The sequence below is a fragment of the Petaurus breviceps genome, unplaced genomic scaffold, assembly GCF_028583685.1.
Source record: "Petaurus breviceps papuanus isolate PSGF00001 unplaced genomic scaffold, PetGlider_PUasm1.0 174, whole genome shotgun sequence".
In the NCBI taxonomy this organism is placed as follows: Eukaryota; Metazoa; Chordata; class Mammalia; order Diprotodontia; family Petauridae; genus Petaurus; species Petaurus breviceps.
This window is the reverse complement of record NW_027185761.1, coordinates 22273971-22289372: the sequence shown is the minus strand read 5'-3', so window position 1 is coordinate 22289372 and position 15402 is coordinate 22273971. Positions and strand designations below refer to the sequence as shown.

Sequence of the window (15402 nt, the reverse complement as noted above, 5' to 3'; positions counted from 1 at the left end):
AGATAGATAGATAGATAGATAGATAGATAGATAGATAGATAGATAGATAGATGGATGGATAGAGATATGGATGGATGGATAGAGAGAGAGAAAGATGGATCAGGTAGATAGACATATGGATGTTAGATTATGGATAGTTAGGCAGATGATAGACAGATACATAGAAGACAGAGCATTTATTAAGTGATTACTACATGCCAAGCCAAGTGTTAAATGCTGGGAATACAAACAGAAGCAGAAAAGTTCCTACCTTTAAGAAGCTTACCTTCTAATGGGAAAAGCTGACACACGAAAGGAAGCTGTAAGGTGGTGGGAGGGGGTAGCACAAGGGAGAATCAGGAGCAGAGCAGGGGCAGGAGTGAGGATGGCCGGCTCAGGCTCCTTCCTGAAGGAGGGGTGCTGGGGCGGTCTTCACCAAGCACAGGAGGGGCTGCAGGGCAGAGGCATCTTTGAGGTGAGAAGGCTCTCGGTGTGGAAGTCAAGGAAGCTAAAGAGGCTTTTCCATCCCACTCAGATTGGAAGTTCCCATTTAGAGCTTGGTGTAGTAGATAGGAATCTATCTTTGGCATCAGGAGGAAGTTGTTTCAACTTTCACCTTAGATTCTTAATAATTATGTGACATAGGACAAATCACTTGACTTTTCTGTGCCCATCTGCAAACTGGGGGTTTGGGTCTAATAACTCCTAAAGTTCCTTCAGGCTCTAAATTTCCAATCTCATGATCATATGAACAAGTCTGTGGGGGAGAGAGGAAGGAAAACCCTTAGCAAATTAGTCATAGAGAGTAAGAGAAAAAAGGACCCAAACCTATTTCAGCATAAAATCCTATGAACGTGTGGATTTTTCTGATTATTGAAACAGGCAACACCTGGGTTCTAGGTCTAATTCTGTCTGTGACCTTTGGCTCTCTGACTCTTATTTTCTTCCAAAGGACATAATATCATAACACATTACCAAAAGAATATTGCACAAGGGAAGTGGGATAAAGGTTTCTACAAAAAGATGTATGACGAGAAGAGAAATTAGACTAGTCATGTATTAAGAATGAGAGATAACCAATGGGCAGACCATGGGCTCTATTGGTCGCCAAGTAATGTCAAGAGACCTAGAAGACCACTGGGCCATAGATTTAGATTTGGAATGGTACTTGGAGGCCATCCAGTCCAAACCCCTCACTTTACAGATGAGAAGACCCAGAGAAGTGAAATGATTTGCCCAATATCACCTAGGTAGTAGATAACAGAACTAAGATTTGGACCTGGGTCCTCTGATTCTAAATCACTGTTTCCACCACAGATGTGTAGAATTTTTTCTGGGATGTGAACAATAGGAATGTGAGAGCAGTCTATATCTTTGGAGGGAGCACCTACATAGAGGAAATCAAAGATCCATCTAAGTATGAAGAAGACAAGGTGTAGGGTTAGGGGTGTGGGTAGAGTTTGGGTTAGGGTGAAGTCTCCCAACATTATGAGTGGAGTAACTTTGCCCTCTGTAAATGGATACATGGAAAGCCCTATTACTTCTGTGGAAGGAAAAACAACGGTCATGTGGCTATTTGGGCAGAATGAAATCTCTCTCTTCTCATAGAGTTCACGGTCCATGGTGCCATGTTGCAATATTGTCTGAGTAGCTGATTATTTCTCCATACTAGAGACAGAGCTTTTCCATTGCAGTGAACTCCTTTTGTCCTAGGGTCTGGTCCCAAGAGGAGAGAAATGTTTATGTTTTCCAACGGTAAATAAGTAAGCAAATGTCTGGTTGCTGGGGTGGGGTCAGCCATGGGCATAGAAAGCCTTTTGCCTTGTGTCTCTACTGGATTCCAGGTTTGCTTCAGGAGTACCACTCCCCCTTTCCCAAGCAATGACTGAATCCACATTTCTACATTGACCAAATGCCCATGGCATGTACTTAGTCATAAACACAGCCCTGACTTTGCCCTTCTGGGCTCAGTCCCCAGACCTCAAGTAGAATGAAAAGAGAACTGAACTTGGCGTCAAAGACCTGCTTTAAAACTTGCTATCTCTAAGACTTTAGAAAAGTCACTTCTCTTTTGACCCTTGTTTTCCTCCTTTTTAAAAAGGACGTGATAATTTGTACTGGCTATTCTCACAGAGTCATGTGATTATAGATTTAGGGTTGGTCATCTAGTCTAGGGGTGTCAAATTCGAATAGAAACTAAGCCATGCATAAGGGCTACATATTGACTTAGAAAACCACACATTAATATTATCTATGTTTTGTTGAATTTTTTGTTTATTTTGTTAAATACTCTCCAATTACATTTTAATCTGGTTCAGAGGAACTGGGGAGTGTTGTCAGCCCCAGTGCAGTCCAGTTTCAAGCCTCTGACATAGTCCATCCCTAACCCCCCATTTTAAGGATAAGAAAAGTGATACCCAGAGAGGTTGAGGTTAAATAATTTGTACATGGTCACACGGGTAGGAAGTTGAAGAAGAAGTATTCAAACCCAAGTCATAGTTGTTTCATTCATGTCTGACTCTCCATGACCCCATTTGGGGTTTTCTTGACAAAGATACTGGAGAAGTTTGTCATTTCCTTCTCTAACTCATTTTACAAATGAGGAAACTGAGGCCAAGAGTTACAAGAGTTAAGCCAGAGTTACACAGCTAGCAAGTATCTGAGGCCAGATTTGGACTCAGAAAAATGAGTCTTCCTGACTCCAGGCCCAATACTCTGTCCAATGTGCTACCAACCGTCCCAGTCATGAACCCAGATTATCCAGCTATAGATAAAGTATAGAAAGAACCACCCTGTGCTGCTTTCCAGGATTCTTGGGAAGAGAGTGCTTTGTCTATCTTTAATCAGTAAGGAAAGGTAAGCTGTTTCAGACTAGGCTTGAGGGAAGGAACTGATTCAATGGTGAGGGTAATATTTGAGGATGGAAACCTTTGATATAATCAGTGATTTTGTGATCATTAAAGCAAGAAAAGTTAGGGTAGAGTGGCTAAGGTGTAAGACCCAGAATCAGGAGAGTTAGGTTTGAATCCTGCCTCAGTTTCCTGGCTGTGTGATATTGGTCTGCTCTCATAACAATAATAAGATTGAGAATGTGTCTACAAGCAGCCTGCAGGGCTGTCATGAGGAGAACACTATATAAATAGGGGCTGTTCCTCTGTCATTCTCCATGCCTGGCATGCACTCCCTCCTTCCTCATCTCAGCCTCTTAGAACCCCTGGCTTCCTTCCAGGCTCAGGGCAGGCACCAAATCATACACAAGAGTCTTCCTGATCACTGCAGCAGGTAGTGCCCTCCTTCTTAAATTTACTCCATATAATTGTATATTGCTTTATACCAACTGATCTGTGTGTGTGTTGTATCTCCCCAGCAGAACATAAGCTCCTTGAAGACAAGGACTGGTTTTAGCTTTGTCTTTGTGTTCACAGAACCCACATAGTTCTTTAGACACAGTAGGCACTTAGTGAATGTCTGCTGAATTCCTTTTGAATGAAATTTGCAAGAGTATCTGAATATATAAATGACAATGCTTTGGTTGTGCAGATACCCCCACTCCCCAAAAGGTGTGAGAGAAAGAAATGGGAGGGAGGGAGAGAGAGAGAGAAACAAAGAAAGAAAAGAGAGAGAAGGGGGAGAGAATGAAAGAAAAGAGAGGAGAGGAGAGAGGGGAGAAAGATAGCAACAGAGAAAGAGATATGGGGGTGGGGGAGAAGATGGGGGAGGCAGAATGAGGGACACAAATTCTTTGTCCCGGTAGTTTCGGTGTTTACATTACAGAATCATAGAGTTAGAGGTCCCAGGGACCCCATCTAGGAAGAAATTGAATCCTAGAGAAGGACAAGTACTTGCTCGAAGTCACAGAAGCAGGAAGTGGCAGATGTGGGATTCACATCCAGGTCCTCTGACTCCTAATCTGGACCCAGGGTTCTCCCCACTGCACGGTTCACACCAGGGTCCACAGCAGCTTCCGAAGGGGTCTGAAGAGTTGTCTTGGTCCTGGTGGTTCACCTTTCAAATCACCTTGAAAGAGTGGGGAAGGAACATTGGGAACAAACTAGCAAAGGAATTGCAATGTGTCATTAGCGCCTACCCCCCTCCCTCCTTTCTGTGTCCTTCCCTCCTGCCCTTTCTTCTCTCCCTCCTTTCCAGACTCCCAGTCTTTTCATGTTGCCTCTGTTTACCTGTACTGAACAATCCTTTTCTTCCACTAGAACATGAATGGAGATTAATCTACCCAACATTCCAGACTTCCATTGTCTGACCCCACCCTATCCATCCAACTTTACCTCCCATTATTTCCTAGGAGGAATCCCCCACTACTGTGGCAGCTCTTGCCACTACTTGGGCCTAGAGCAAACATTTCTCCCTCCAGACCTCAGTTTCATCCTTTGTCAAAATGAGGGGCTTGGATAAAGTGATTTCTAAGTGCCTTTCCAATCTAACATCCCATTGGGCTGTTCTGCCAACCCCCTCACACTTTCCCAGCACCAGGCCTTTGCTTACCCTTTGCTTCTCCCACTACCAAGATACATTGACCACATAGTAGGTGCTCAATAAACAGAAACATAAAATGTCAGAATTAGAAGGGCCCTCCCATCTCATCCAACCTCCTCATTTAGATCTGCAGACTGAGGCCCAGGGGCAGGGAAGTGAATTGCCCAAAGAGACACAGCCGCCATGTTGATCTGCTTCTTCCCTGAAGTGTTTATACAAACTAACTCTTTTTCACCCTCAGAACTCTGGCCTCTCAGCTGGGTTGTGTTGATGAGTGCCCTCAGAAGGAGGTTTTGGCCAAGGGCTCCTTCACAAAGGACAGCCTTCACCTTTCAGCTTCAGTAACTTGTTTTTCCCACAGAGAAAATAGAAATGGGTCTGGAATGGCATATACTGATGTTTACTGATGCGTATCCCATATATAAAAGTTTTAATGTGTAACTGTTTAATTCCTTTCAGTGAGATATCTTCTGGGTGATAAAGATATTTTGTAAATAATATACTTATTTAGTGTTTGAGTCAAATCAGAGTATGAAAAAAACCAAAGCACGTGGGAGGGGAAATTGTTGGGGCAGTATAGTAAATAAGGTTACATTAACTAGAGACAAATGGCATTTTCAAGTTTATGGGGGGCCACATAGCCTGGCTAGGGCAGTCTTGACAACTTCTTATGAAGCCTGAATCTGTAAATGAAGAAGGCTAAATAGAGGGAAATAAAGGCTTTACAGGTGAGAGTCCAAAGTGTATGTATTTATTATGGCCACAAAAGGATCTTTCGATTCCGAAATTTGGAAGACAGCAGATTTTCTTTTTGACCCTCCCCCATTTTTCTTCCCTCCCTCCACCTTACTATCAAAGCCTGCTTTTAGCTCCCTCTGTAGTCTCTCTCCCTCTCTGTTCCAACTCCCCAATTCTCCTTCCATCCCCTTTTCAAAACTAAACCTACTCTCAGCTCTTTCATTCATATTGAACTGGTTCCAGTCAGTTCAACCTTCTGGGTCTCAATTTTCATCTCTGTGAAATGAAGGAGACAAAGGACAGTTGGAGAAAAAAGACAGTGATTTTTAGATGGACTAAATTAGTTTCAGGGTCTCTTCCAACCCTGAATTCACACATGTCAAAATGTTCACTTTCTTAGAGCAAAAAAAATGAAAACAAAGTGGGTGCCCATCATTTGTGGAAGAGCCAAACAAATTTTGGTATAAGGAATCATAGGATCATAGAAACAGATATGTAGAGCTGGCAGGGGGTGGGGGGGGGGAGGGAGACCTCAAAAGTCATCTTATCCAAAGTCCTCATTTTGATGAGGAAACTGAGACCCAGGGAGGTTAAATGACTTGCCTTGGATCACACAGGTCATAAGCATCAACAGTGGGATATGAACCTAGGACCTCTGACTACAGGGCGAGTGCTTTTTCCATTGAACAATGAAATGATTTTCATATGAAAGTCACGGAATATTTTCGAGCCATAAGGAAAGAAAAAAAGTGAATTCAGAGAAAGTAGAACCAGAAGAACGATATATACAATGCCTGCCATCATATAAATAAAGATGACACTGAAAGTCAGTCAACTAGACTTAATGGGTATGACCAGTCTTGGTGCCAGAGAACCAATCATGAAACACATTTCCCTTTCCGCAGTAAAGAGGGGAGAGACCTGAATGTAGAAAGCTGCACATGCTAATAGATAGGATCTTTGTGTCAGTTGACTTTTTGCTTTGTTCAAGATGTATATGGTAGGGGAGGGAAGAAAAGGGAAGTTAGGGATACTGGGAACCAGTTGTATTGTAGCAACTAAGGGAAATAAATTTTTCTTTAATTTTTTAAAAAATTAAATGGAATCAATGAAAAAATTAAAATTTGTCCTATGATGCTAGTTGCCAGTCACTGAAAAGAAGATAGGTAGAAGGTCAAACATTTCTTCTAGAGGAATTTGTTTCTTTCCAACCAATCTCCTATTCAATCTACTCTTAAAACTTAATCTGGCTGAAAACTCAGAGTTGGAAGAGGGGGTAGAAAGGGGCCACTGAGTTTATAGACTTTACATTATTCTAGATATTTGCTGAAAAAGGCAAACAAGCCTCAAATGCCAATGCACCAAGGAGCTGTCTGATTACTACATTTTTGACATTTTTCCGCTAAAAAGAGACAGCATGATGTTGGGGAAAGGGCACTGGAGGAGGCAGTAACCTCACAGCAGGGACTGTATCCAATGCATCTTTGTATGTCCCCATGGTGCCTAGAATACAGTCAATCTTTAATAAATAGACTTTGAGTGGATGGATAGATGGATAGACAGGTGAATTTACAGGTTTAGCTATTGAATATAATGTAAAATATTTCTTTCTTAATGTACTATATAACATTGTTATTTTTAAATTATTATTGGGAACAAGCCATACAAAACTTTATTCAATAACTCTAAAAGTTATATTTTTCAAGTCCTTCAACTGGATATCAATATAATGTAGGTGCATTATCAATATCATATTATATCAATATAATGTAGATATATAATTTTATATATTATATATAATTTTATATTATATATGTGATAAGGCTCAGAAAAAGCCCTAGACTATCATTCCAACTATGGCACTTACTTGCTATGTGACGCTGGGCAAGACATTCATATCCCATGACCTCCGTTTCCTCCTCAATAAAATGAAGAGATTAGGTCAGATGATCCCTAAGGTCTCTTCCAGATCGGAGTTTACAATTTCAATGACCTCAAGAAAGGAGAAGTGAAAATAGAGAGAAGAAAAGATTAACAAATGGGAAAAGAGAAAGAGGAGAGAAAAATGGGTTACATTCCCCTCTACACCTCAGTCTTAGCAGGTTCCCTTTCTGTTCTGCTTTCCCTGGGCCACTGAGTCTAAAAGCTGAAAATAAAAGTCCACAGTCATACAATTCAATTACATGTAGATCCATATATCCAATGCTAATCTCTCACCAACACTCCAGACCCACATCTTCAACTGCCTTTTGGACACCTTTGCTTGGATGCTCCCTTAGCATCTCAAACTCAGTATATCCCAAATAGAACTCATGTTCTCCCCTAAACTGGAATCTCATAATTTGGCATCACCCTACTCCCAAACAAACCCAGCTGGAAACTTGGGAGACACCCTTAACTTCTCCCATAATCCCCTATCCAATAAGTCATCAGGTCTTGTTTACTTTAATTGCCGGTAAAAATCCTAGACCTTATTATTAGAGATGGTTGGTAAACATATAGAAAAGGAAGCAGTGATAATGCAAAGCCAGGATAGCTTCATTGAGAACTGGTCACACTAGACTGACTTTATTTCCTTTTTCGACAGGGTTACTAAACTGGTAGATCAAGGAAATCATACAAAGTTTACTGAGATTTTAGCAATGCATTTGATAAAGTCTCTTATGCAATTATTATGGAAAAGATAGAGAGATATGACTTAGACAAGGGTATAGAGAGGTGGATTCAGAATTAGCTGGATGATCATGTCCAAAGTGTTCAAAGTCAGCCAATGGTTCCATGTCAACCTGGAAGGCATTTTACAGTGGAGTGCTCTGTGGATCTTTGCATGGCCCTTTGCTGTTTAACACTACTATCAATGAAGATATTTAATAGGAATAAATACACTTGGGCTCAAAAAAGTTGACTTCACGAGTATAAAATGGCACTGGTATAGCTAGACGGCAGTGTATCTGAGAAAGGACCTGAGACCAACAGAAAGTTCAATAGAAGTCCAAAGCATGTTGGGTAGCTGAGATAATTAATGCAATCTTGGGCTACATTGGGAGAGGCAGAGCATCCAGTGACGAAGAAGCAATGAAGAGGCCCTAGTCAGAGCATGTCTGAAGCATTACTAGCTTCAGTTCTATGCATCTTGCTTTTACAAGTATGTTGATAAACTTGGGAGGATCCAGAACGGTGAAGGGAAATGAGCTCATACCATTTAAGCTGGATATGTGATCTACAAGCTGGTTCTTTGCATGTAACAGGCACACAACTAAATGAATGTAATTGAATTAAACATTTGTAAATTCATAGACTGTTAGAGCTTGGAGATCATCTAGTCTAATCCTTTTTTTAAAAAAAATTAGTCCTATGGTTAAATTATGTAATAGAAGTAACCCTATACAATAATATTATCTGAAGACATTTTTGACAATATCTTTAATAATAATAACTAGTATTTATAAAATGCTTTAAGCTCCTTATATTATCTCATATATGTATATATGTTTTATGTATATGCATGTGTGTATAATATATATTGATTTTACTGGTAAGGCAATAAAATTAGGTTATATTAATTCTTGAAATGTAATAGAGAAATTGATTATTGTCTCTATTAGACATTATGCAATATATATTTCCTATGACATAGTCTGCAGATTTTTTCCAGTCCTTTATTAAGCACCTATTCTGTGATGAGTACTATCTAGTTACTAATGGTTTTTGCCTGGATGCAACTTATAACCTAGTTAGAGGAAAAGTAAATGTAGCCCGTGGAGTAGCTTATTCTCACATGTTGGCTCCAAGAACAGCTAGATTCAGCAACTACTCTGTGCAGTAAGGATTACAGGTATTACTATCTCCATTTTACAGATGAGGAACTCGATTCATTGAGATTAGGTGGCTTATTCACAGTCAAAGAAATAATATCAGAGAGATGATGGACTTGGGGTATAGAAGGAGACACAGACTTTTGGAGATGGCCAATGTAGGAATGTGTTTTGCTTGACTGCATATTTTCTATGAATTTTGTTTTCCTTTTTCTTTTTTCAATGGAGGGAAAGAGTTAAAACAAATTTTTTCCTTATTTGAAAAAATATTAAATTTATAAAAAATAAGCATCAGAGTCAGCATTCAAAGAGATGTTTCTCCTGAAATGAAGGAGAATTTTCATTTTACTATATTATCTTAAGCCAGTTAGGGGGCACAGTGGATAGATACCAGGCCTGGAGTCAGGAAGACTCATCTTCCTAAGTTAAAATCTGGCCTCATACACTTACTAGCTATGTGACCTTGAGTAAGTCACTTAACCCTCTTTGACTCAGTTTCCTCATCTGGAAAATGAGATGAAGAAGGAAATGGCAAATCACTCCAATATCTTTTCCAAGAAAACCCCAAATGGGGTTACCAAGAGTTGAACATGACTGAAAAATAGCTGAATAACAACAGGAGAAGGGACCCCCAGTGTAAATTCCACATAGATCAAGGAGGATAAAGAGGGGAAGGACATTAGTTGGGCAGCTGAGTTGCAGGAAAGTGGAAGGAATCCAGACAGCAAGGAGCTGAGGAGACAGCCAGGGACAAGAGAGAAGAAATTCTGAGGTGGAGTAAGAATTTGCAGTTTGAGACCAAAGAAGATCTGTCCGAAGGAAGTTCACAATAATAACTAGCAAGACGTACAAGAAGTAGCCCACGGAGTCAAAGTTAGGCATGGAGGAAAGTGAAGTCAGAATGGGGAAGGTGAACTGGAAGAACAGACAGGGGCTAGAGGAGACGTTACGAGTGAAAAGTAGGTTGTGTGTGAGGGTGAGCAGAAGAGGCGATGGCATAGGAGGCTGTGGATGGAAGTTCTGTAGTGTGCTAGGGATGCAACACCAAGGAGTGAGTGTGGGGCTGAGGCCGAGAAGGAAGAAGGGATGATGGAGCTGCAGAGGTAGCAGAATCTGGGGCTCAGATTATCAGAGGGGTAGTCTATGGATGCTGAAGTCCTCAGTGATGAGAGGCTGGAGTGGAGAGGAAGTGAGTCAAGTACCAGAGTCACTAAGAAAGCCAAAAGAGGGACCTGGAAGTCAGTACAGGATGAGGAAGTCAGCCAGATGAAGAAAGAGCGATGTGAACACAGCCACAGCAATGGTGGCTACAGTATTGAACTTGGAGTCCAAAAGACCTGCGTTCCACCCTTCCTCAGACATTTACTAGCTGTGTAAATCTAAGTCAAGTTAATTTCACCTCCCCGTGCCTCAATTTCCTTATCTGTAAAGTGGGCATAACAATCGCATCTACCTCCCAAGGTTGTTTCAAGGATAAAATGAGACATTTGGCAAGTGCTTTGCAAACCTTAAAGTGCTATGAAAGAGCTAGCTACTATTGAGTCCTATAGATTTTTTAAAAAAGGACATGAAGGGATGAAAATGCTTTTCAAGTGACAGTGGGGACTGAGGACATAACAATTTCTCGTCCTCCTGGTTCTGAGTCAGGGGGAATGAGAGACAAAGTGGTACCCACTGGAGAAGATGGCTAGGGATGACCATCCTCAGAGCAGACCCAGGAGTCTGTAACTTGAGGAGATGGCACCACAGCACTCTGCTCTACACCCAGTGGGTGCTCAGAAAATATGCCTTGGCAAACTGACTGCCATCACTACCTTACATTTGCACAGAGCTTAAAATTAATTGCCAAGTATCATAGCCTTTTCTTGAGACCAGGTCTTCCCTATCTCACAGAGGCAGAAACCACAGTAGACACTCATCAGCCCAGTCCCACTTCTGATCAACATTACATTTCATTTCGATTCAGTTCAATTCAATAAACGTTCATTAAGTGCCTACTATGTGCCAAGTACTGTGCTAATCACTGGGGGGGGGGATACAAAGAGGCAAAACACAGTCTCTGCCCTTAAGGAGCTTACAATCTGATGAGGGGGAAGGGACATGCAAACAAATATATACAAAGCAAGTTTGATACAGGATATATAGACAGGGTATTTAGCAATTTGACCTGCTCTGTTTTCATATTGGTGCCAGACTTATTTACAGACACCCAGTTGGCTTTTGCCCTAATGCAGCTCAAAATGCCAAGGCTCAAGTGATCCACTAGCTTCAGCCTCACCCAGTAGCATAAATTTCAACCTGGCCCCTTTGGATCTTTCCAGTCTTATACTTTCTTCTCCTCCACACACTCAACCATCCAGCTCCACTGGTCTGCTTTCTGTTATCCACACACAACATTCCATCTCCTGACTCAATGACTTTGTACTAACTGTCCACCATGCTTGGAATGGTCTCCACCTCTTAGTTTCCAGGGCTTCATTTAAGGCTCACTTTAAACATCACCTTCTGCAGGACATTCTTAAAAAGAGGAAGACTCATATCAATGCAATGACCAGTCTTGACTGCAGAGGACAGATGGTGAAGCCTGCCTCTTGCCTCTCAGCAGGATGCAGATAGACTCTAGGTGAGGAATGATCTATTGTAGTCAGATGTGGCCAAGTGCTGGTTTGTTTTGTTTTATCGTGCTTCTTTGTTACAAGGGAGAGTTTTATAGGACAGGGAAGGGGGAGAGGGTGACATTGAGAAGTGACAGCAATATAAACACACAAGCATTAATAAAACATTTACTCGTTTTTAAAAGAAAGAACACTAAACCAGGAGAGGTAAATTCTAATCTTGGATCTACGACTTACTAACCTTATGATTTTGGATAAGTTAATATCTGTAAAATGGGGATAAAAATCCCTGCTGTGGCATTTTTAAAAGTTTGAGAGACATAGTTCTGGGTAATTTATTCATTTTATTAATAAGGCCAGCATATTTATTAATAAAGGGATGGTCATTTGGCCATCTCTCTTAAACCAAAGACCCCTCATGGCAGTGGGCTCACGGTTTATATGATGCCCTTGGAAGAGCAGGTGTTCCTGAGGGTGGCATCAAATCTGATTGGTTAACAATTAATGAGAAAAATAATATTATAGTAAAAGAGTGGACTATATTACCTTGAGGGTCTTGGGGTATGTGACTTGGATCACCCAAATCTTGGTCAAAGAAACTTATCAATTTTCTCTATCACTTGTCTGCCAAAAGAAAGGACCCATATTTTCCCAGACCTGTCTGAACAAACATAATGAGCAGGGATGCATCTATTAGCCTAAACTTAGAATGTCTTTTACTGTCTTTGATTAGATCTCAGTCAACTTGACTGTGTAAATCTTTTAGAAAGACTTCCCGCACTGGTTAATTTCTAGATGAGGAAGTAGAAAAAGGGGGAAACCTTGGTCCTGATCCAATAATTAGTTATTAAAAACAAGAGAGAAATGATCATTCCTCATACTGCCTTGCCTAAGTCTCCAGGATGTTATGATCAAATGAGTTAACTTTTGTAAAAGGGCTTTGAACATCATAAAGCACTCTAGAAAAGCAAGGAATTATTTGATATAGAGAGAAAGACATGGAAAGGGATATGGACTGAGATATGCAGATCTATCTGTATAATAGATATATAGATACACATATATTCACCAATAGGTAAGCTGAGGTTCGGAGATGTCAAGAAGTTTGCACAAGATCACTACATTCATTAAATTCAGGACTTCAATTCACAATCCAAGGTTCTTTAGATGAATCGTTCTCACCATGACCACTGTCAGAGGCAGCTCTAACACCATCATTCTCTTAGCTCAGGTTCAATGTTAGGACAAAATGAGGCATCCACAGATGAACAATTAACAAAGGAAGTCCCCAAAGGGGGGCGTGGATTTGCCTCTGTGGTGGAAAGAAGTTCACCACAATAAAAGAACAAGCTGAACTGAAAATCAAACTGAAAGCTTCCATACTGCTAATAGAATGAATGGCAAAATGGTTACAACAAAGGAGGCAAATTCAACTCTAGGTTCTCTATAAAACTGGAAAATGGTGAATCTGCATAACAGTCACAATTATTGGCCCAAATGCTTTATGGTGGCACATGATTAAATGGCCAAGTACTTTCCCAGTATCCTGTCCGATGTAAGGTTCATCCCATCTTTTTTGACAGAAAACATCATGTATTTATCACAAAAGATTAAAAAAAAAATCCACCGACCCCTACAAAGAGAGGCCAATGACATGTTTAGGTACCCCATAGAGAGCCCTTACAGATTCGTTCAAAGCAATCTATAAACATTCACGCCCTGCTGATTTCTTTCTTTTTTTTCTTTTTAAGCAATTGGGGTTAAGTAACTTGCTCAAGGTTACAGGGCCAGTTATTTCTGGGTGTGGTGCTAAGTATCTGAGCCTGGATTTGATCCCCAGGTCATCCCGACTCTGGGGCCAGTGCTCTTTACTCACTGAGCCACCTGGCTGCCCCTAAGCAACTGGGGTTAAGTAACTTGCTCAAGGTTACACAGCCAGGTGTTGCTGAGTGGGTGCTAAGTGTCTGAGCCCAGATTCAATCCCCAGGTCATCCCAACACTGGAGCCGGTGCTCTTACTCGCTGTGCTACCTGGCCACCCCTTTGCTAATTTCTTCAATTATAAAAGATACTCATTTTGTGTACATATGCAACAGTAGCCAGAGTGTTAAGCACAAAAGAATAAAAGTAGGAAAATCGCTTGACCACCTCTAGCTGAACTCCATCCAGAAAGATGAGAAAATAATCATAATCAATACCATAAAAATCACTAATTTTTTCTAATAGCACTTTGATGTTTGTAGAACACATTGCATACATAATCTCATTTGGTCTTCACCACAACCCAGTCAGGTTATATTTATTATTATTTATATTTATTCTATAATAAATAATAATCTATTGTTTTATTTATTATTATCCCCCTACTTATAGATGAGGAAACTGAGACTTGGGGAAGTGTATGCATTTAATACATAGGATGCATTTAATAAATTTTTGCTTCCTTTCATCCTTACTTCTTTCCCTGGCAGTGAAAAAACTAGCAGATGGGATTGCTGAGTCATTATCAGTGACCTTGTGGAATGGGAGAAGTACCATTGGGATGGAAAGAGCAAATATTGTTCTGATTGTCCTGTGTTCAGTCACACAACTAGTACATAGGTTCTCATCCTAGTTCTGCTATTAATAATGATAATCACCATCAGAATAACAGCTGGCATTTTATCAATAACAATAGCATTTGTACTGACTCATTGTGTGATCTTGAGTGAGGCAACATGGTATGACTGAAAGAATACTAGACTAGGAGGAAGAAGGAAAAGAAGCATCTATTAAGTACCTACTATATGCCAGGTACTGTGCTAAGTGTTATACAAATGATTATCTAATTTGAACCTCACAATAGTTCTGGGGGGGAAGTACTATTATTCTGCCCATTTTATAGCTGAGTAAACTGAGGCAAACCAAGATGAGTGACTTGCCCAGGTCTCACAGCTAGTAAGTATCTAAGTCTGTATTTGAACTCAGGTCCAGTTCTCTATCCACTGTATCACCCAGCTGCCTTTGGGGAATCAGAGGACCAGGATTTGAGTCCCAGGTGTTTTACTTCCAAGCTTGGTGACCAAGGGTAATTCATAACACCTCCCCAGTCCTCAGTTTCCTCCTTTGTAAAGATAAGGGGGCTAAATTAGATGATCTCTAAGACCTTTTTGATGTCAAGAACACTAAAGATGGGATGGCTGGATGGCGCAGTGAATAGAGCACCAGCCCTGGAGTCAGGAGGACCTGAGTTCAAATCCAGCCTCAGACACTTAACAGTTACTAGCCATGTGACCTTGGGCAAGTCACTTAACCCCAATTGCCCTCCAGAAAGCAAAAAACAAAAAACAAGCAAAAAAGAACACTAAAGATTAGAGTGAACTAAAAATGGTGAGGAACACTACAAAACAATAAGGGTATTTAAAAAAATACTTTGGGAAAAAATTAAGTAAAAGCTATATTGAGGGAAAAGAGGGGATCAAATAACGAGAAGTAGAGTTGATCAGGGTAGATGGGAGGAGGAGAAAAATGAGAAGGAGGATGATAATGAGGGTGATGGTGATGATGATGGTGGTGGTGGTGATGATGATGGTGGTGATGCTGATGATGATGGTGGTGATGATGGTGGTGGTGGTGATGATGATGATGGTGATGATGATGATGATGGTGGTGGTGATGATGATGATGGTGGTGATGCTGCTGATGATGGTGGTGATGGTGGTGGTGGTGGTGGTGGTGATGATGGTGGTGGTGGTGGTGATGATGATGATGGTGGTGGTGGTAGTG

The 15402-nt window shown here is 40.8% G+C and overlaps 1 long non-coding RNA gene across 2 annotated transcripts in view; it reads right to left on the bottom strand.

The window, feature by feature from the left end:
* Positions 1-2224: 2224 nt before the first annotated feature.
* LOC138158042 (uncharacterized) overlaps positions 2225-15402 on the bottom strand; it is a 34693-nt gene continuing 21515 nt past the window's right edge. For both annotated transcript variants that reach the window (XR_011167536.1, XR_011167537.1), the window contains exons 2-3: positions 7076-7201; positions 2225-3996 (exon numbers count right to left, since the gene is read on the bottom strand). This is a non-coding gene — a long non-coding RNA (uncharacterized lncRNA). The remainder of the gene's footprint in view (positions 3997-7075; positions 7202-15402) is intronic.